The sequence below is a fragment of the Scyliorhinus canicula genome, chromosome 12 (genome assembly GCF_902713615.1).
Source record: "Scyliorhinus canicula chromosome 12, sScyCan1.1, whole genome shotgun sequence".
Taxonomy (NCBI): domain Eukaryota; kingdom Metazoa; phylum Chordata; class Chondrichthyes; order Carcharhiniformes; family Scyliorhinidae; genus Scyliorhinus; species Scyliorhinus canicula.
The window spans coordinates 143,070,185-143,092,229 of NC_052157.1; the positions used below are offsets into that span (position 1 = coordinate 143,070,185).

Genomic DNA, 22,045 nt, shown 5'->3' on the forward strand with positions numbered 1-22,045 from the left:
CAGAAACATGGAACTTCATCCCCAACAGCACTGTGGGTCAATCTACATCACATGGACTGCAGTGGTTCAAAGAGGAGGCTTGCCACGACTTTCTCGAGCGAAATTAGGAAAGAGCAACAACTGCTAATCATCCATGGTTCAGGTTCCCAAATCCTTATTCAGTTTCAATAAGCATCTATGGACTACAGATGAGGATTCTAATGTTCTGCAGTCAAATTGGCTGCTAAAATGCATGGTATGAGTTTAGGCATGACATGACACGATACCCAGAAATTCAGCAGCTACAGGAAGAGGGGAAAAAGGTGATGTCACAGAACAGTGAAATTCATTAAAAAATTTTATGACCCTGGAAACATACAGCATCTAAAACACCGAGGGGCCACCATTCAACAAAGAATCATGGGGTTTTGTCACTGGATTAGTGGGATTCACCCGAGGAAGGAGCTATGCTCCGAAAGCTAGTGATTCGAAACATACCAGTTGGACTTTAACCTGGTGTTGTAAGACTTCTTACTGTGCTCACCCCAGTCCAATGCCGGCATCTCCACATCATAAGTTTATTAATTTCAGGCAATCATTGATACCTTGGACAATTCTTAGCACACAACTGTTTTTCTTATACCATTCGCCAAGTCCTCCATCCACTCCAACTCCAGTCTCCTCTCCTTGCATTTTCCTGAAGGTCCTGGCTTTTGCCAGATTATATTTGTAAAAGAGCGTGCAGTCCTTCATTATCTTGCACAATGTTATGAAAATCTAGCTCATGATTCACAAGGTTTAGAATACAACTTTTAGTTTTAGTGATTAAAGCTTTAACAAAAGATAAATGATAGAATCCCTACAGTGCAGAAGGAGGCCATTGGACCCATCAAGTCTGCACCGACCCTGTGAAAGAGCACTTCACCCAAATCCACTTCCCTGCCCTATCCCAACAACCCCTTAACCTAAACTACACATCCTTGGACACTAAAAGGCAATTTAGCATGGCCAATCCACCTAACCTGCACATCATGGACTGTGGGAGGAAATCGAAGCACCCGGAGGAAATCCACGCGGACATGAGGAGAGTGTGCACACTTCACACAGTCACCCAAGGCCGGAATTGAACCCAAGTCCTTGGCATCTGAGGTTGAACGCATTTGGTGAGAAACTGATAAGCAACTCTGATGTAAATGCAACTCAAAACAAGTTTGAGTAAGTTCAAATATAACCTATGTTTGTCTTACAGGGTCAGAGTTGATAGTGAAAAAACAATGACTGCCGACAGCCCCAGAGAGATACTCAGGAAGTGCGGTAGTAATAGCTTAGTTGAGAATTTGGAGGCAGTTTCGACAGCACTTCGGATTGGGGGCAGGGTCAAGGGAAATGCCGGGGGATTCGGGGGAATCATAGATTCGAGCCAGGGAAGTGGGATGGAAATTTTCAGAGATGGGAGGAGAAAGGAATTAGGACACTTTGTTTCTTAGGGGTTGTTTTGCAGGATTGAAGGAGCTGGGAGCGAAGTATGGGCTGGAGCAGGGGGGAAATATTTAGATACGTGCAGGTTCGAGACTTTGCCAGAAAGGAGATACAGAGCTTCCCAGTAGAGCCAGCTTCTACATTGCTGGAGGAGGTGCTGGCGACAGGGGGACTGGAGAAGGGGGTAGTATCGGCAGATTAAGGGGCTATTTTGGAGGAGGAGAAGACGCGCTAGAAGGGATCAAGGCAAAGTGGAAGGAAGAGGGTCTGGTGTGAGGTGCTCCGGAGGGTGAACGCCTCCACCACGTGTGAAAGGTTGGGGCTGATACAGCTGAAGGTGGTGTGTAGAGCGCACCTTACAAGGGCGAGGGTGAGCATATTCTTTGAAGGGATAGAAGATGTGTGAGAATGTTGCGGGGGGGGGGGGGGGGGGGGGGGGCAAACCACATTCATATGTTTTGGTCCTGTCCAAAGCTGGAGGATTACTGGAAGGTGGTGTTTAGGGTAATCTCTAAAGTGGTGCACGTGAAACTGGACCCGGGCCCTGGGGAGGCCATATTCAGGGTGTCGGATCAGCCGCAGTTGGAAACTGGCGCGCACGGAGGCAGATATTGTAGCCTTCGCCTCATTGATCGCCCAAAGGCGGATCCTGATAGGATGGAGATCAATCTCTCCACCCTGTGCCCTGGCGTGGCAGGGGGACCTGCTGGAATTCTTGACACTTTAAAAGGTCAAATTTGAACTGAGGGGAAGGATGGTGGAGTTCTACAATTCATGGGTGTCATTCATTAGGAGGGGCTGGTTTAGCACACTGGGCTAAATCGCTGGCTTTGAAAGCAGACCCGGGCAGGCCAGCAGCCGGTTCAATTCCCGTACCAGCTTCCCCGAACAGGCACCTGAATGTGACAATAAACGATTTTCATTTCATTATGCATTTTTGAGAATTGGATCACATCGAACATTAGGGGGGTGGGACCTATATGTGTTAATGGTGACTATGGGTGGTCACGGATTCTTTTTTGTAATTTTTTTATGTTAAAAGCGGGCTAATATCTGGAGTTTGGTGGGAAGATAGGATCGTTGTTATTGATATGAGGATTGACATTATATTCGTTACTGATTATTGTTTATTATTGGGTATAAATTTGGGAGAAAATTTGAAAGAGGAGGAGAATAAAAATAGTTTTTTAAAAAAAAGAAAAAACAATGCCTGATCCATCTCTAAACTTGTAAAAGAGCCAGGGAGTCTGGAGAAAGAATCGTAAAACTGTATTAGTAATATAAATTAATCCTATGCATTGCAGAATCAAAGAGTTGTATTGGAAGTAAAATAACTTGTATGCATTTCTTTCTGAACCAGCCCAAACCGATGTCCGGGGTGGGGGGTTTCTAGTGCTGTTGGGAGGGTTTAAACTAATGTGGCAGGGGGATGGGAACCAATGCAGGAAGTCGGAGGGAAGTAAAACAGGGCCAGAAACAGAAAGCAGTGAGATGGAAGTGTAAGGCAGAGAAGCCATAGTCAAAAATCAGAAAGGGCCATTGTACAGGGTACAGTGACTGAGGAGTGTGTGTAAAGGGAGGTGGCCAATGCAGGATTGAGGGTGTTGTACCTAAACGCGTGCAGTATACGGAACAAGGTAAATGAGCTTGTTGCGCACATTGAAATTGGCCAGTACGATGTTGTGTGCATTACAGAGGCGTGGCTGCAAGGGGATCAGCTAGGATCTAAATATTTAAGAATATATGTCCTATTGAAAGGATAGGCAGAGGGGCAAAAGGGGCGGGGTTGCATTGTTAGTACAGAATGGAGTTAAATCGATAGCAAGGAGCGATATAGGATCAGAAGGCATATCTGTGTGGGTAGAGTTGAGGAATCGCAAAGGCAAAAAGACCCTGATGGGAGTTATGTACAGGCCCCCTTGCAGTAGTCAGGATGTGGGGTAGAAAATAAATCGAGAGATATAAAAGGCATGTAAAAAAAGGCAATATTACAATAATCATGGGGCATTTCAATATGCAGGTGGACTGGGGAAAATCAAGTTGGTAGTGGATCCCAAGAAATGGAATTTGTGGAATGTCTAAGATGTATTTTTGGAGCAGCTTGTGACAGAGCCTACAAGGGAACAGGCAATTCTGGATTTTGTGATGTGTAATGAGACAGACTTGATTCGGGAACTTAAGGTGAAGGAACCCTTGGGGAGCAGTGACCACAATATGATAGAATTTACCCCTGCAGTTTGAGAGGGAGAAGCTGCAATCAGATGTAACGGTATTACAATTAAATAAGGGTAACTACCAAGACATGAGGGAGGAGCTGGCCAGAGTTGATTGGAAAAGGAGCCTAGCAGGGAAGACAGTGGAACAGCAATGGCAGGAGTTTTTGGGAGTTATTAGGGAGACACAACAGAAATTCATCCCAAGGAGGAGGAAACATGCTTAGGGGAGGACAAGGCATCCATGGTTGACGAGGGATGTCAAGGACAGCATAACGGCTAAAGAAAAAGAATACAAAATGGCATGGATTAGTGGGAAACCAGAGGATTGGGAAGCCTTTAAAAGCGAGCAGAGGACAACTAAAAAAGCAATAAAGGGGGAGAAGATGAAGTATGAGTGCAAACGAGCTAGTAATATAATGGAAGATATGAAGAGATTTTTTTCAATATATAAAAGGTAAGAGAGGCAAAAATAGACATTGGACCACTAGAAAATGTGGCTGGAGAAGTAACAATAGGAAACAAAGAAATGGCAGACGAACTGAATAGTTACTTTGCATCAGTCTTCACGGTGGAAGACATCAGTGGGATGTCAGAGCTCCAGGAGAACCAGCAGGCAGAGGTGAGTGCAGTGACCATTACTAAGGAGAAGGTACTGGGAAAACTGAAAGGTCTGAAGGTGGATAAGTCACCTGGACCGGATGGACTAAACCCCAGGGACCTAAAAGAGATAGCTGAGGAAATTGTGGAGGCATTAGTGATGATCTTTCAGGAATCACTGGAGGCAGAAAGGGTCCCAGAGGACTGGAAGGTAGCTAATGTAACACCACTGTTTACGAAGGGAGGGAGGCAGAAGACGGGAAATTATAGGCCGGTTAGCTTGACTTCGGTCATTGGTAAGATTTTAGAGTCTGTTATTAAAGATGAGATCACGTGGGGCAGCACGGTGGCACAGTGGTTAGCATTGCTGCCTACGGCACTGAGGACCTGGGTTCGAATCCCGGCCCTGGGTCACTGTCCGTGTGGAGTTTGCACATTCTCCGTGTTTGCGTGGGTTTCACCCACACAACCCAAAGATGTGCAGCGTAGGTAGATTGGCCACGCTAAATTGTCCCTTAATTGGCAAAAATAATTGGGTACTCTAAATTTTTTTTTAAAGATGAGATCGCGAAGCACTTCGAAGTGCATTGTAAAATAGGATTGAGTTAGCACGGCTTTGTCAAAAGGAGGTCGTGTCTGACAAATCTGTTAGAGTTCTCTGAGGAAGTTAGACAAAGGAGAACCAGTGCACGTGATTTATTAGATTTCCACAAGGCCTTTGACAAGGTGCCTGTTAAATAAGTTAAGAGCTCATGGTGTTCAGGGTAAGATCCTGGCATGGATAGAAGATTGGCTGACTGGCAGAAGGCAGAGAGTGGGGATAAAGGGGTCTTTTTCAGGATGGCAGCCGGAGACTGGTGGTGTGCTTCAGGGGTCTGTGCTGGGACCACAACTTTTTACAATATACATTAATGATCTGGAAGAAGGTAGCACGGGCAGTTGGGCTTTTGGGCAGCACGGTAGCATGGTGGTTAGCATAAATGCTTCACAGCTCCAGGGTCCCAGGTTCGATTCCCGGCTGGGTCACTGTCTGTGTGGAGTCTGCACGTCCTCCCCGTGTGTGCGTGGGTTTCCTCCGGGTGCTCTGGTTTCCTCCCACAGTCCAAAGATGTGCGGGGTTAGGTGGATTGGCCATGCTAAATTGCCCATAGTGTCCTAAAAAGTAAGGTTAGGGGGTGGGGGGGGGGGGGTTGGGTTACGGGTATGGGGTGAATACGTGGGTTTGAGTAGGGTGAGCATTGCTCGGCACAACATCGAGGGCCGAAGGGCCTGTTCTGTGCTGTATTGTTCTATATTCTATATTCTAAGGTACTGAAGGCACTGTTGCTAAGTTTGCAGATGATACAAAGATCTGTAGAGGGACAGGTAGTATTGAGGAAGCAAGGGGCTGCAGAAGGACTTGGACAAGCATGACCCCTGGAATGAAGAACTTGTCGTATGAGGACTCTGGGTCTGTACTCGTTGGACTTAATAAGGATGAGGGGGGATCTTATTGAAACTTACAGGATACTGCGAGGCCTGGATGGAGTGGACGTGGAGAGGATGTTTCCACTTGCAGGAAAAACTAGAACCAGAGCACACCATCTCAGACTAAAGGGACGATCTTTTAAAACAGAGATGAGGAGGAATTTCTTCAGCCAGAAGGTGGTGAATCTGTGGAACTCTTTGCCGCAGAAAGCTGTGGAGGCCAATTCACTGAGTGTCTTTAAGACAGAGATAGATAGGTTCTTGATTAATAAAGGGATCAGGGGTTATGGGGAGTAGGCAGGAGGATCGGGATGAGAAAATATCAGCCATGATTGAATGGCGGAGCAGACTCAATGGGCCAAGTGGCCTAATTCTACTCCTATGTCTTATGGTCTTATAAAGCGTGCCAAGCTGCCACAGTGAGTGAAACAGTGTTTGCTGACAAAGGCAGGCAGTTCAGTTTGGCTTTAGTGAGGGAAAAGCGTCTGGAAGATTTGCTCTAGCTTGCAGATAGTAGAAGAAATCTACAGAGATCCTTAAAGAACTTTGTGGCAGAAAAGAATCAGCTTGAATAGTAAGTTTGGAAAGAGCTGTACAGAAGATTTTTTTCAATTATTTTACAGGATGTGGGTGTCACTGGCTAGGCCAGCATTTACTGCCCATCACTAATTTCCCTTGATGAGATGGTGCTGAGTCACCTTCTTGATCTGCTCCAGTTGATTTGATGTAGGTACATCTACAGTGTTGCTAGGAAGGGTGTTCCAGGATTTTGAGACAGTGAAAATGAAGGAACAGCAATATAGTTGCAAGTCAGGATGATGTGTAGCTTGGAGAGGAACTTGAAGGTAATGGTGTTCACATGCATCTGCTGCCCTTGTCCTTCTAGGTGGTAGGGGTCACTAGGTGCTAGATTTACATAGAATTTACAGTGCAGGAGGCCATTCGGCCCATCGAGTCTGCACCGGCTCTTGGAAAGAGCACCCTACCCCCTACCCAAGGTCAACACCTCCACCCAATCCCCATAACTCAGTAACCCCACCCAACACGAAGGGCAATTTTGGACACTAAGGGCAATTTATCATGGCCAATCCACCTAACCCGCATATCTTTGGACTGTGGGAGGAAACCGGAGCACCCGGAGGAAACCCATGCACACACGGGGAGGATGTGCAGACTCCACACAGACAGTGACCCAAGCCGGAATCGAACCTGGGACCCTGGAGCTGTGAAGCGATTGTGCTATCCACAATGCTACCGTGCTGCCTGGTGGTGGAGGTAAAGACTTTGAAGGAAGTTTGGGGAGTTGCTACAGTATATGGTAGATGGTACACATTGCTGCTCCTGTCCACAGGTGGTGGGAGGGAATTTGTCCCAGATAGTGTCAAGTTTTTTTTTTGAGTGTTGTTGAGGCTGAATTCATCCAGGCAAGTGGAGATTATTCCATCACACACCTGAGCTGTGCCTTGTAGTCGGTGGTCCGGCTTTATGGAGTCAACAGTGGAGTTACTCGCCGCAGAATGCCTAGTCTCTAATTTGCTCTTTAGCCACATTGTTTATATAACTAGTGTAGTTGAATTTCTGGGAGCTGCGGGAGTAGACTTGGAAAAAGCAATCTAAGCACATCCAAAGCAAGGACAAGAAGCTGAAGAGATGACAGTCATGAGGTTTTTAAAAGAAAATTGGAGAATTGCTTAGCCAAAAGCTCATGGAAGGATGTTCATGTAATTTGTACCTCAAGGAGTAGCTGGAATCCCAAAGACAAGTAAATTCTGGAGGGCTGTGGGATACCTTTTGAGTTCCCAGGAAAAGCAAATGAACCTGATAGATTTCATAAGATAAGGAAACCTAGGGAAAGTAAAAATAGAACTGAGTTTATAGCATAAATAAGTTATAATGTAAAGTTAGTGGGGCTTGCTTTGTTTGTTGTATTTAATAAATATCTTGTGGAATAACTTTGTCGACTAATTTTGGTGTTGGGATTTCTCTTTCAATATTAAATGATCCTTAACACAAGTGAGCGTTCTTTGTGATCCTACAGAAGTGAGAGTCAGCAGGCAACTTGAGCATCAACGCTCAATTTATTCAAGAACTATGCAAGCATAGTTACTGGCAGGGTCCTCCCAGTGAGCAATACCTGCCTGATTTTTCCTCTTGCAAGCCCAAGGGCATGGAGACAAATTATAACACCTCAATTGGTACTTTGGAAAAAGTCCAAATAAATGAACCCAGAATGCGAATCATAGCTGGGACCTTCTGGTATATATATATTATATACACATGTGGTTTGGTGATTAATTTGTCCATCATTGCCGATGATGACAGCCAATCATCTCAATCTTAATACGTATTGTGAGTTTTTAATAACCACAAAGTCCAATTTTTTGTGAAATATTTTCTCACATGCCAGTTGAGCTTTGGGCTCTCTTTGGATAACTGGATATGACCTGCTTCAGGCACTAATGACACATTGGCCTCATAAAACTTGTTTTATAAATACACCAGTCGATGTACGTAATAAGCCATTGGAGCAGATATGAAGGCTATTAGAATTAATAAGCATTTTTCGATGTTTATAAAGTGATTAGTGAAACTTTTACAAATGTATGTCCTATAATTTGATGAAGCAATTTGTTAAAGTTCATTTATCTTTTTTTTTTAAAAACAAGAATTAGATATCTGTGCTGTATAAAAAAACTTTCTCCTGCAAATAAATTGTTCTTGACTAATAAAGGCAGTTAACATGCAACAGCAATCAATAACAAATTAAGCATTTGGCAGACTGCAAACCTTCTATTTGTACACAAACATTTACACCACTATATTCTGTCCTTCGTTCTGCCTTCTGTGGACGGGTACGTTAATAGGCAGTCAGCGGTCATTTAGTTACTTGTACCAACAGCTTTTAAAAACAAACTACAAAAAAAAATCCCAATGGAATTGTAACAGTTTAAATTTTTTGTAAACTGTAGCTTAAATTGAATTTTTCTGCTTTGCAGCTGTTGCTCACTTGGATCATGATCCTAGCAACCTGATCAGCATCATTATGTTCCTCCCTTCCCTCAAAAAAGTATTGCAAACACCAAACTCTGATGTTAGAAATTTTGAAACAGATATGATATGTTAAAAGTGCTAATTTTCTAAAATAATGACAACTCACCTTAGTCAAATTAACATCAATATAACTATACTAACTGCAGAGAAGACAAAATTTAAGTTGAAGTGCAGCAACTCCAGTAGCATAGCTAAATATGCATGCTATTTCTGGTATAAGCCCAAGTTTTAGATAAAAAGCATGAGTGCAAAGGGGGAAAAAAAATTTCAATCCAACCTGACATATGGACGCAGACTGATCCCAAGACCAACACAAATAAAATGTTGCCACACAAATACTGGGCTTCAAGAAAGGTAAATGGTAATTACATTTCTAGCATGGTTTTACTGAGTCACTAAACAAAAATGTTAGTTTAAACATTTGAAAGAGCTACGCTTACATTTGAAAACTTGGCATTTAATATCGATGTGAACACCAGCATCAGTTCTAGAGCATTAACCAACCAAACAAATAATGAAGATTTGAGCCAAATGAATTATTTTTGTACAAAAAAACTGGAAGAGATTAGTCATGTCTGTCATTATTATAAATATTAGGAGTACTGTATTCTCAACTGAAGATGACAAAACTCTTCTTAAAGCTTTTAATGGGGCATAATCAAGCCACCTAAACCAATAATATATTGTACATGAACATTTTGAACTGAAAATAAAAAAACATTCCAAAATCTTAAATTGTTCAACTACTTTAACCAAGTTACACAAAGTTCACTGCAACATACTGTTACCACAGCATAGCTTGATTTCATCACGAAAGGGGTGTTGATACATTCCAAAGATTTAAAAAGATACAGATTTTCTTTTGTTGAAACATTAAAACATTTATGACCTTGACTAAATAATTTACATATTAGAAAGTTTTATTTCTTCCCTGTAACACAGCAAACTACCACACCCCAAATGGGTGATGTGTTATACCGTAGCAGCATCAGTATGAAAACATTGACATGTTTACAAAAAACCTTTGCGTCAGCTCGGTACTTATTCTCCATAGGCATCATGAAATCCATGGTTTTCCATTTATAATGCTCTCTAATACAGTAAACGGATTCTTTCAACTTCAAACGCTGTAGCACTTGAGGTCAGGGAATACTATTAAAATAATGAACTGCAAAAATAATTTAGAGTCATTTCAAAAGTTCATAATATAGAGGACCAGAATTAGGCCATTTGGCCCATCGAGTCTGCTCCACCATTCGATCATGGTTGACCTCATCCTGCCTGAAGTCCACCGTCCTGTCCATTCTCCATAACCCTTCAACCCATTACCAATTAAAAATCTGTCTAACTCCTCAAATTTACTCACTGTCCCAGCATCCATTGCACTCTGGGATAGCGAATTCCAGATTCACAACCCTTTGGGAGAAGTAGTTTCTCCTGAACTGTTTTAAATTTCCAACCTCTTATCTGAAGACTATGACCTCTCATTCCAAAATGCCCCACAAGAGGAAGCAACCACTCCATGTCTACTTTATCTATATCTTTTATGGTACAGGAGTCCATTCAACCCATTACATTCATGGTGACTCTGTAGATCAAAGTCAGTTCCAATCCCTTGCTCTATTCCTGTAGCCCTGCAAATTTATTTCCTTCAAGTGCTCATCCAATTTCCTTTTGAAATCATTGATCGTCTCTCCATTATCATTTAATTTGCCTTGTAGTGTAGTGTAATTGATGGGCTTACTTCAAAATAAATATGTTGAGTCCCAACACATCCAGAGTGATGACCTAATGGAAAATGGAACCAAGCATGAAGAGGTAACAGCATACGTAATACTAGTGCACTGCCCGAAAAGGTATGGGGGGAAAACATCCGTTCGTTGAATAGGTTTTTTAACTGAAAGAAAATGTGAGCGAGAAGAGAAAATATAAAGCAAGTCATTTTCTAAAAAAAACATGTGTACACCATGAAACTCACTAGTCAATTAGCTTACTTAATAGTTTGGTTTCTTCAAAAGATTTGCCAACTTTTCTGATTTCACAATGTTTCCTATGTGCTACCATAATAATACAACTGTCCTCCAATTCACCAGAAATCAGTGATGATAGTTAATGCAGCAAACATAAATGAGGTAAGTTACTGCAGCACAATTGAGAAATCAGAGTATTGCATTACAGTTTGTTAAATGTAAAACTTACAATCATGGTCAAACAATAAAGTTTCCAACTATAAAAATATATACATTAAGAAGTTTTCATATTTTACATTAAAGTCCTTTGGCACATTATAAAATGAAAAATGAATGGATGAACACATGCCATGTCAGAGAAATGATTAGGGGCAAGCAAAAGTTTGGTTGAAAAGATAGGTTAAGAACATTTTTTAAAGAGAACATACAGAACTTCCATTTATTAGTGTTATTCATATCAAACGGATGTTTCAAAAGTATTGCACACCTAATTATTACGATCCGAGACCAGGCTAGGATACTGGACCGAAACTCCAATATTTTATTCTATTTTTTAAAGACTGTGCGGAAAGAATACTTCACTCCAGGAGTGATTGCAAAAAGAAATAGGATTTGTTTTTTCTTGTTATAAATTTAGAGTACCCAAGGGCAGCACGTGGTGCAGTGGTGAGCACTGGGATTACGGCGCTGAGGACCCGGGTTTGAATCCCGGCCCTGGGTCACTGAGTCCGGTGTAGAGTTTGCACATTCTCCCCGTGTCTGCATGGGTTTCACCCCCCATAACCCAAAGACGTGCAGGTTAGGTGGATTGGCCATGCTAAATTGCCCCTTAATTGAAAAGAAAATAATTGGGTACTCTAAATTTACTTTTAAAAATTTGAGTACCAAATTTGTTTTCCAATTAAGGGGCAATTTAGCATGGCCAATCCACCTACTCTGCACATCTTTGGGTTGTCGGGGTGAGACCTCCGCAGACACGGGGAGAATGTGCAAACTCTACAGACAGTGACCCGGGGCCGGGATCGAACCTGGGCCATGAAGCAGCAGTGCTAACCACCGCACCATCCTGCTGTTCCAGGATTTGGTATTTTAAAACAACTTTATTGACACACTATTAAACTCTTTAACATCACACCTGAAAGTAGCCGACAATTACCCCTTAAAAATACTAATCAATTCAGTAAATGCAGTACCCTAATTACTATCTCTATTTCCAATTAAGCAACAGGAAAGGAAAAACATACAGCTCCCAATCCATCCCACATCCCGATGGCACAGAATACTTGCTTTCCAGACAGATTTTGCTCCTGTTTGAACCCCTGCAGACTCTGGCAGATGTCTTCAAAAAGCTGTTTCAATTGGCTTGTTTCAGGTTCTCCCATGTCCTCAGACAAGTCTCTACTGCTTTAAATACTATTCATTTCTTTAAATTAACGTCCATCACGCAAACCCGCCTCCCACCCCTGACTGTTTACACAACCCGCTGCCTTGGGAAAGTGGGCAGCATAATCAAAGACCCCTCCCACCAGGCTATCGGGCAGAAGATTCAAAAGTCTGAGAACACACATGAACAAATTCAAAAACAGCTTCTTCCCTGCTGTTACCAGACTCCTGAATGGTCCTCTTATAGACTGAACTGATCTCTCTATGCATCTTCTCTACAGTTATAGCAGTATATTCTTTGTGCTTCACCTGATTCTATGTATTTATCATATGTCCTATGTTTGCATGTATGGAGTGATCTGCCTGAACTGCATGCAGAACAATACTTTTCACTGTACACTCGGTACACGTGACAATAAATCGAATCTATCCTACTGGGAGCAAAGGACCTTACCTATGGTCTAAAAGATTATTCAGATCAGAACTCAACTCAAAAAGCTTTCTCAAAATGTCTGAATATGTTAGCTCCATGCAGCAATGACATCAACTCCCCAGGGACTCCTCCCAAGTCAAACAATATTGCATTAACCCAGGCCCTTGACTCTGGTCAATTTCACCTCTGGCTCTCAAAAGCTTTCTGGTTTTGCAAAACAATATTATTTTAAAAACATAACTACTACAGTCAAACACACTAACCCTTAAATTGCCAAATGTTTACAATCAAATTTATACAAACTTCTGCATTTGTCACACAATTAATGACTTGTTTTTGAAATGAAGTCACTACTGTTTCTTAGGCAAGTGCAACACCACAGGCTCACAAGTGCACTGAAATAAATGAACATCTTCATCTCATTTTTGATGGTTTTTGAGGGTAGATCAGAATACTGGGCAAAAGTTCTGCTCTTCTCTGCAAGTGTTCCACTGGACTTGTTCCACCCATGTAAGCAGAGCTTTGAAATACATCAAACCTGAAAAAAAGGCAATAAACCTTTTTATGATTGACAGAAAACTGTCCATTTACAGAGTGTGCCATTGTTTCGCACTTGCAAGTGTTGCTCATTGGTCATTAAACTGAGGAGGGGGAAGCTTTAAGCTCCATCCTAAGAGCTATACTTTACAGACTGGTTTCACAGAATCTCACAATCACAGAATCTGTACAGTGCAGAAGGAGGCCATTTGGCCCATTAAGTCTGCACCGACCCTCTAAAAGAGCACCCTACGTAGGCCACGACCCCACCCTATCCCCATAACCCAGTAACCCCACGTAACCTTTTTAGACACTGAGGGGCAATTTAGCATGGCCAATCCACCTAACCTGCACATCTTTGGACTGTGGGAGGAAACTAGAGCACCCAGACGAAACCCAAGCAAACACAGGGTGAATGTACAAACTGCACACAGTCACCCAAGGCTGGAATTGAACCCGGGCCCCTGGCACTGTAAGGCAGCAGTGCTAACCAATGTGCCACCTATCTTTGTTAGATCAGAGATTTGAAAATGTGCGGCACGGTAGCACAATGGTTAACACTGTTGCTTCATAGCACCATGGTCCTGGGTTCAATTCCCAGCTTGGATCATGTCTGCATGGGTTTCCTCCCACAATCCCAAATGATGTGCTTGTTAGGTGAATTGGACATTCTGAGTTCTCCCTCAGTGTACCCGAACAGGTACCGGAGTGTGGCGACTAGGGGATTTCCACAGTAACTTCATTGCAGTGTCTATGCAAGCCTACTTGTGACACTAATAAAGTTTTGTTTTAAATGCCATGGGAAAATAAACATCTAAATGGGGATTGGAGCATTTAACATCGCAACATAATACAATATTTCCACAATGCATCAATTAAGTGCTGGCTGACATTATATGCTCATGTTGTAAATTGCAAAATTGCTGTCACTGAACCAACAGGACATGAGAGAAGTATAGATTTAGAGAGTGTTCCAGAAAGTAGAGTTGAGGCAGCTGAAGTCTCTGCCATTGATGGGGTGGAAGAGGAGGATGAAATTGAAGAATTTCACAAAATCCATCAATTAAAGTGCCAAAGAGAATCAACATTGAATAAGTTTGCAGAGGTGGAGCAAAAAGGCATGGAGCAATTTGAAGATAAAGATGAATCTTTTTAATTTAATATATTGAGGAAAAGAATTTGAAGCAGGCAGTGAAGACAGGAGTGACAGCAAGCTGGACACATTTTCAACATGTAACAGTTTATGCAGAATGGAAAGTCAGCAATGGAGTTTGAGCAGTCAGGTCTAGAGATCACAAAAGCATCAATAAATAGTTTCAGCAGTAGCACATATCCAGCAACATGGCCAATAAGCTAATACCCAAGAGCAAACAGAAATACTGGGTTAAACCAAGGTGCAAAGTTCCAGTGAATGGAGAGCCCAAAAGTTGCTCCTGGAGTCCTGGTGAACATACAAATTAGGAGCAGTGACGCATCAGTAATTGGGAGGGCTGCAAGACGGAGAGCCAACAGGCTAGGATATATGCAGAAATTTTAACTGGTCAATCCAATCTGCACCTGTTCATAACCCATACAAGCAATAGCTCTAGCCCAGTGTGTTCACTCAATCTCTATCTACCTTTCCTTCAAGGTTAGCATGTTATGTAAATTCCTGCAAAGCATGTTCTATTATTCACTCTGCATTCCGTCTCAGCTCTGAATGCTGCTCACGCTAGATTTGCTCAGGTCTTGGATTTAACTATGATTTTAGTCTTTTCCGATACTGGCTATTAGTGAAGAACTGTCAGGCAGCACGGTGGCGCTGTGGTTCACAGCGCCTCACGGCGCTGAGGACCTGGGTTCAATCCCAGCCCCGGGTTACTGTGTGTGGAATTTGCACATTCTCCCAGTGTCGGTGTGGGTCTCACCTCCACAACCCAAAAAAAAGTGCAGGGTAGGCGAATTGACCACGCTAAATTGCCCCTTAATTGGAAAAAAAAGAATTAGGTACTCTATTTTTGTTTTTAATTATAAAGAACTGTTGTTATTTGCAGCTCAAAGGAATCGGAATTGAGTATATAATGAAAAACACTCAGGGTGAAAACGCACTAATCAAAAAGCTGAATCTTCAAGTTACAGGTAAATGCAAGGTATATATAACTGTAGATTTACAAACGAGGCTTAATTTTAGTGGGAATTCAAATCTCCGTTTTATAAATATTTTTAAATATTAGTCAACCAAATACGAACTTTTCCTATGTCAGCAACTCACCTTGTATCTCCCCAAAGGCTACCCAACATCTGCAAGTCAGGAGTGCGATGGAAAAGTCTCCGCTTGCTTGGATGCGTGCAGCTCCAACACATCTCAACAGCATCCAGGACACAGCAGCCCACTTGACTGACACCCCATCCACCATAATATACATTCACTCATCCACCACCGGTGTACAGTGGCAGCAGTCTACCATCAACAAGATTCACAACAGCAATAAAGTAAAGCTCCTTCGACAGCACCTACCAAACCCACAACCGCCTACAAGGTCAAGGGCAGCAAATACATGTCAGCACTATCTGACTATAGCCATTCCTTCACTGTCACTGAGTCAAAAACCTGGAACATCCTTCCCAACAGCACTGTGGGTGTTCTTACAACACCCAGTCAGAAGTAGTTCAATAAGTCAGCACACCATCACCGTCTCAAGGGCAGTTAGGAATGGCATGATTCCTGGGCAGCATGGTGGTACAGTGGTTTGCTTGCTGCCTCACGGCACCGAGGACCTGGGTTCGATCCCAGCCCCGTGTCACTGTCCATGTGGAGTTTGCACATTCTCCCCATGTCTGAGTGTGTCTCACTCCATAATTCAAAGATATGCAGGGTAGGTGGATTGGCAACGGTAAAGTACCCCTTAATTGGAATTTAAAAAAAAGGAATGGCAATGAATGCTGGCATGGCCAGCAATACTCACATCACATGAACAAATTTTTTAAATTCTACTTGAGGATCAACACAAAGCATAAGATTGAAATGAAAATCGCTTATTGTCACGAGTAGGCTTCAATTAAGTTACTGTGAAAAGCCCCTAGTCGCCACATTCCGGCGCCTGTCCGGGGAGGCTGGTACGGGAATCGAACCGTGCTGCTGGCCTGCTTGGTCCGCTTTAAAAGCCAGCGATTTAGCCCAGTGAGCTAAACCAGAGATTGCATCTCAAACCCAAAGTGATCAACTTTGAAGACTCAATAATTCATAATTTGGCCCAATTTTCCAAACCAAATTAATCTATCTGTTCGATTAAAGACCCACCAGAAAGGATTACATATTTTTTTAAAGTATTGTTCAGCTTCAATTTAATCAAGCAAAATACTACCATTGCCCTAATGTTAAACCATATATTACGACCCAGCTTCTAACTTGAATATGTTTCAAGTACTAAACAATATGCCATTGAAATCTATTCGCTCCCTGTCCATGCCTACTGTAACACAAAGGCTCAAATCTTTTGTATCACAATACAAACATTTTTGACTACATTCTGTTCATGGTATTTCAACTAAACAAGCACATGTTACAAAAAAGAAGAAACAGTATACAAATTTGGTTTAAAAATTCTTACACGCTGATATTGTTTATAAACAATATCAAATAGCAAATAAAATATAATTAAAACTGAAACAATGTGATCAGAAGTCAAACACGACAAAAAGTGCTTCAAAATTCATGATTTGTTGATTTTAAGTCTTTTTACAGGCTAGCGTTCCAATTGAATCCATTCAGTCAAGGACGAATAAATTTCAACCGAGTAAAGATTACCACAAAATTGACTATAAGTTAACTAAATAACCCCTAAATAACCCCTACTTATTTTTTTCCTTTTCTGTCCTGAAAATAGACATTTACTGGTGTACAATACAACGATAGCGGCTTCCCAAGTGCTCATTCTTCATGCGCAAGCATGTTGGCAAGTTAGTCAACTGTAAAGAGCATCATCATCAAACCTGATCGTACCTTCATCCAACACCCACATCTTTCAGCAACAGTTACTGCACAGCACACCATGGCTAACTTTTTTGTCCCTCCCTAAATAAGGAGTGCTCAAACAAACTCGGTGCCCCACCCTGTTACCCCGTTAAGACCAGCTCACTCATCACAAATCAGGAACTGAACCTTTGACCTTCTAGCACATATAGTTTAGCGCTACAATTGGTGTGCCTTTATCAACCAGTTATCAACAAATTTCTTGGTTAACACATATAATCTAGAAGCAAATCATAGAAGCAAATCATAATGAAGAAAATAAAAGATAGACAAGAAAAAAAAGTTTGGAAATCTAAGGTAATTATTTTTACATCAGAACATTTAAGGCAGAAATCTGGAATACCATAAGAGAAAAAAAAAGAACCTTTCCATCAGTAAATTTTAAATCAGGTCAGGCAATTCTCCATGAAACAACATTTTTACTTCCCAGAGTATTTTCCAAATTTCTCACGACCTACTATGCAATGAATTGTCAAAACTGAAACCAAGAAACTTGCCTGCCAAGGTCAAAAGTTATAATTTTTTGATAAAGATCATATGTTTTCTCTTCTGAAGTAATATGTAACAGCACTTGATATAAATTGAACTATGTTTCTGCAATTAGCAATGCAAATTTGACATCATTCTTCCAAAGCTTTAAATTGTGCCTCCAGAACCACTGGACAGCAATTCACTGGCAATTTAGTGAATAGAAACTTTAAAACACTGAACCTTGGCACATGCAAATATGTAAATGGCTGCTAAAAATTGCGAACAACCTTCTCAAAACTGAGGTAAAGTGCACAAAACAGAATAGTGAATGCAGGTACTCCTCGTCTCATAGATCTATAACTTTCATTTTGCATATCATAGAATTTGATAATACTGCAATATGAAATTGACTTCATCTTTCTTCTCTCCCATGATAATTAAAAAATTATGAAAATATGTGATATTATGGAAATGTTAAAAGTCCATACCATAGTGCCAACTGCACAAAATTGGAAGATTTTGATGAGAATACTTCAGATATCATATTTTTAAAATCTGTCAGACAACCACAGCTTTGCAACGGCTGTGACTTTTGAGACAAAAATGCTCAAGTCCAAAACAGTTGCTATCAAAATTAATTAGGGAAGCCTGTTACACTATATCCTCTAATCAATAAGTCAATGTATTTTTGTGAACTTCTCCAGTTTTTCTTTTCAAATATATAAAAAGATTTTAGGCAAGTGATTTACCATTTTCTAGTTTTTTCTCAAAACTAAAACCTCATGACAAATCCAGTGTTTGAATGTGAGCAATAACTTCAGGAAGGATGATTCAGAATATAAAATCCTATATGACCCTCACAATAAATGTGAGCTGAGAAAACAACAGAATTTGAACATGAGAAAGTACCATTTAGAATTAAATGCCATTTAGAATTGTAGAATTTAACCCATGCAGAGACTAGAATGAATCGGAATACAAAAATATTAATTTACTGATTATAGAAACATATTTCAATGTACCACAAATAATTCAATTTTGAATTCACCCATGTTAAATTACCAGCATAATTCCTTCTTTAGTAAAGCTACAACATTATTTGCAATTCAACTCAATAAATTGCACTTGTAAATTCTACATTCAGGTGCTGCTCAAATGCAAATATCATGAAATCTTGTACAGTATGCTGGTTTCACTGGTTTAAACGCCACACACGTTTTACAATTGCCTGATAAAAGTTCTTCCCTGCTCCAATTTTGAGGAAATAAAACTGAGGATGTAACCTACACATTGTAATTAACAGCAAGTTTCCATAACTTAAAAGTAATCAATTGCACATCAAGTTTAATGATTGACAATGTACACTACAAACATGCATCTGTAGTCAAGATCCATTCCAACAAAAAAAGAAAACTGAACAAAAGATAACCTTATTGAATAAAAACATATAAAGAAATGTCATGGCAGTTAACTAATTGAGGGGTTCAGATGACAGAAAAGCTTAATCATTTTATACCTATCACCTGAACTCTTCTATCAGAATACTGATAATTCCCAGGTATCCATTGTTCACTGTATACGCACGCATGCTATTTTTCCCTAATTTCCTGCTACAATGGTTTTGGAAGCTTACATGCAAGATTAAATACATCAAGCCCCAGAATGTCATCATCCGCTATTTATCACAGGCTGCACAAACACTTTACAGGCTCAGAGGGTGAAAAACATCTCAAAAGGAGTCAGCTGGTATCAACAAAACATTCGCTATCTTATTACTTTGTTAAAGCATTACAATTCCTACATTTGATTAAAAGATGCTCATGCATCATGTCAAAAGCCTGGAGTGAAATTACTATCTTTATTTAACGTAGTATTCCCCAAAATAGATTTAGGTTATTAACAATTTGCACACAGAACTGATGGCAGTTCGCATGCATAAAAATTGAGTCTTTCCTAACTATTCTGATTAAAGTTATGTTTCCCCCGCTAGTCTGCTTTTCTTTTTTTATTCTCTCATGGAGTGTGGGTATTGCTGGCAAAGTCAGGTCAGCATTTGGTGCCCATCCCCAATTGCCCTTGAGAAGGTGGTAGTGAGCCCAATTCTTGAACCATTGCAGTCTATCTGATACACCCGGTAGCAGTTTGGCACAACTGAATGGCTTGTTAGGCTATTTCAGAGGGCTGTTAAAGAGTAGATCTGGAGTCACATGTACGCCAAACCAGGTAAGGATTGCAGATTCAAATTTCCTTCTCGAAAGGGCACAAGTGGATTTTTTTTACAACAATTGATAATGGTTTCTTGGCACCATTACTAAGACTAGCATTCAATTCCGGATGAATTAACTGAATTTAAATTCCACCAGCTGCCATGATGGGATTTGAACCCATATCCCCAGAACACTAGTGCATTGACATTACCACTGTACCCTCAATCTTCCACTAGTCAATTACCTTTTCAGATACTCTTGACTTTAGCAATTCATACTTGACATTAAAGAATACAAATTGCTCCGAGACAACTTAAATTCAACCACAAAAAAAAAGCATTCCGGTAAGAGATGTTCATAAATAGTTAGTTCAGCCTATAGTTTTTTAGTTTTAGTCTGTACAAACATCCAGGGCTGAAAATATATTTTCTTCAGCAAAATACCAGACAATGTCCAGGTTAAAAGTCCACTTATGACAGTAAATGCTTTGAGGTTACTCAAAACGATGATTGCAGTTCAATAAAAGTGAGAGCATGATACTAGACCCCCTCCTCCCCACCCCCAATATTATTGGATTTATAAATCTGATTCCTAATGAAAGGCAATATTCATCAATACGTATAACTGAGGACTGGAGGGGATGGGGGCAGGCTTGCTTTGGCAAATGAAAAAAGGACGAATCTTTCATTTAACATGGTCCATTATGAAGAAAAAGAGGGAGGAGGCCCGGAAAATAAAAGACCGTCAACCCAGCCAACCATCGAAAAATACTGTCACGACTCTTTGCAGGTTTGTCAAACAGTCCGGGGAAAGGGAGGGTGGAAATGTGCAACCGATATCCGGCGGCCGAGTGAAAACCGTGCTGCGTTGTTTAAAAAAAAAGAAAATGTGGTGAAAAAACACCGTTCCTGCCTTTCCAATAAAGCCTCCCTTTATCCTAATGTCCCCCCCCCCCCCCTCTCTCTCTCTCTGACAAACAGACATGACGGATGTACGCAAGCTCGTAGCAGCATTGCAGTCAGAGCAGAGAGCGAGAGAGGAATTTGGGGCAGCGGAATCCTGCATTTCTCCCTCTGCCTCTCCCCCACACTCCTTCCCTCATGAAAACAGGAGAGTCATTGAGAATTTCTGGGGGAGAGGGGTGGGGGTGACAGGGACGGTGGGGAAAAGGTGGCACACACTCACCACGGTGAAGTCGGCTGCCCTTCACACCGAGCCAGTCGGGAACCCGAGGAGAAAATTAATGTCAGAAGTGGAGCAAAACTCCTCCCAATTTTCTCTCTCTCCCCCCACACACACACACTCAGTCAAGATGGCGGAAGTGAAGGGTCGGATTATGCGCACATTTACCTCACGGACTCGGTCCTCCCCCCCTCCTCGTCGTCTCCGGCCGCCGCTTCCAGCATCCACCCGGTCCAGGCGGAGAACAGAACCGCTCGGCAGCTCCAGGCCGCACTCGGCCGCCTTCGCTTTTCTCTCACACCCTCTGCCCCATCCCCACTGTAAATATATATATATATAAGATATCCACACACACACACACAATCGAGTGCTTTTTCGCTGCCTGTCGCGTGGGGAGTTTTTTTTTCCAAATAGGGTTTTTGTTGTTGTTAATGTGTGTGGAGGGTGGGGGTTTGGGTTTTGTTTCTGCTCTCCTCTCCACCTTCCCTTCCTCTCTCTCTCTCTCTCTCCCTCCCCGTCTCCGCCCTCACTCCAACCGCAGCCCAACGGGAAGCCCCGCAAATCCCGTGCACCCGCCCCGCGCGCTGCCATCGCGAGATTCCCCCCGCCGCGTGCGCGCGGGGGGAGAGGGGGCGTGGACGGGGGAAGGCGCGCGCGCTCCAGGACACACTGGTCGCAACTTCCACTGCCAACTTTTCCTCCCTCGCGGGGCGGACGTCTTATGATCGACTGGGAAGGATCAAATTACACCGCCTGCGTTCTCTGCTGCCAAACTTCGCTCTGTTGTTTGTGCCGCCACCACCACCACCACCCCCTCCCCCCGACCATCATCTCCACCCCAACCATCATCTCCCCACAACCATCATCTCCCCCCCCAACCATCATCTCCCCCCAACATCATCTCCCCACAACATCATCTCCCCACAACCATCATCTCCCACAACCATCATCTACCCCCAACCATTATTTCCCCACAACGATCATCTCCCCGCAACCATCATCTCTCCCCCCCCCGCCCAACCATCATCTCCCCCACCATCATCTCCCCCAACCATCATCTC

The 22,045-nt window shown here is 42.1% G+C and overlaps 1 protein-coding gene across 4 annotated transcripts in view; it reads right to left on the bottom strand.

Moving 5' to 3' along the window:
• The window catches only part of taok1a (TAO kinase 1a), a 188,057-nt gene extending 166,548 nt beyond the window's left edge, over nt 1–21,509 (bottom strand). For 2 of the 4 annotated variants that reach the window (XM_038814331.1, XM_038814333.1), the window contains exon 1: nt 21,153–21,509. The gene's annotated coding sequence lies outside the window, so the exon portion shown is untranslated. Of the gene's footprint in view, nt 1–20,987; nt 21,110–21,152 lie in introns of those variants that run through there. The other 2 variants (XM_038814334.1, XM_038814332.1) reach the window with 2 other exon arrangements.
• Between the last annotated feature and the right edge of the window lie 536 nt (nt 21,510–22,045).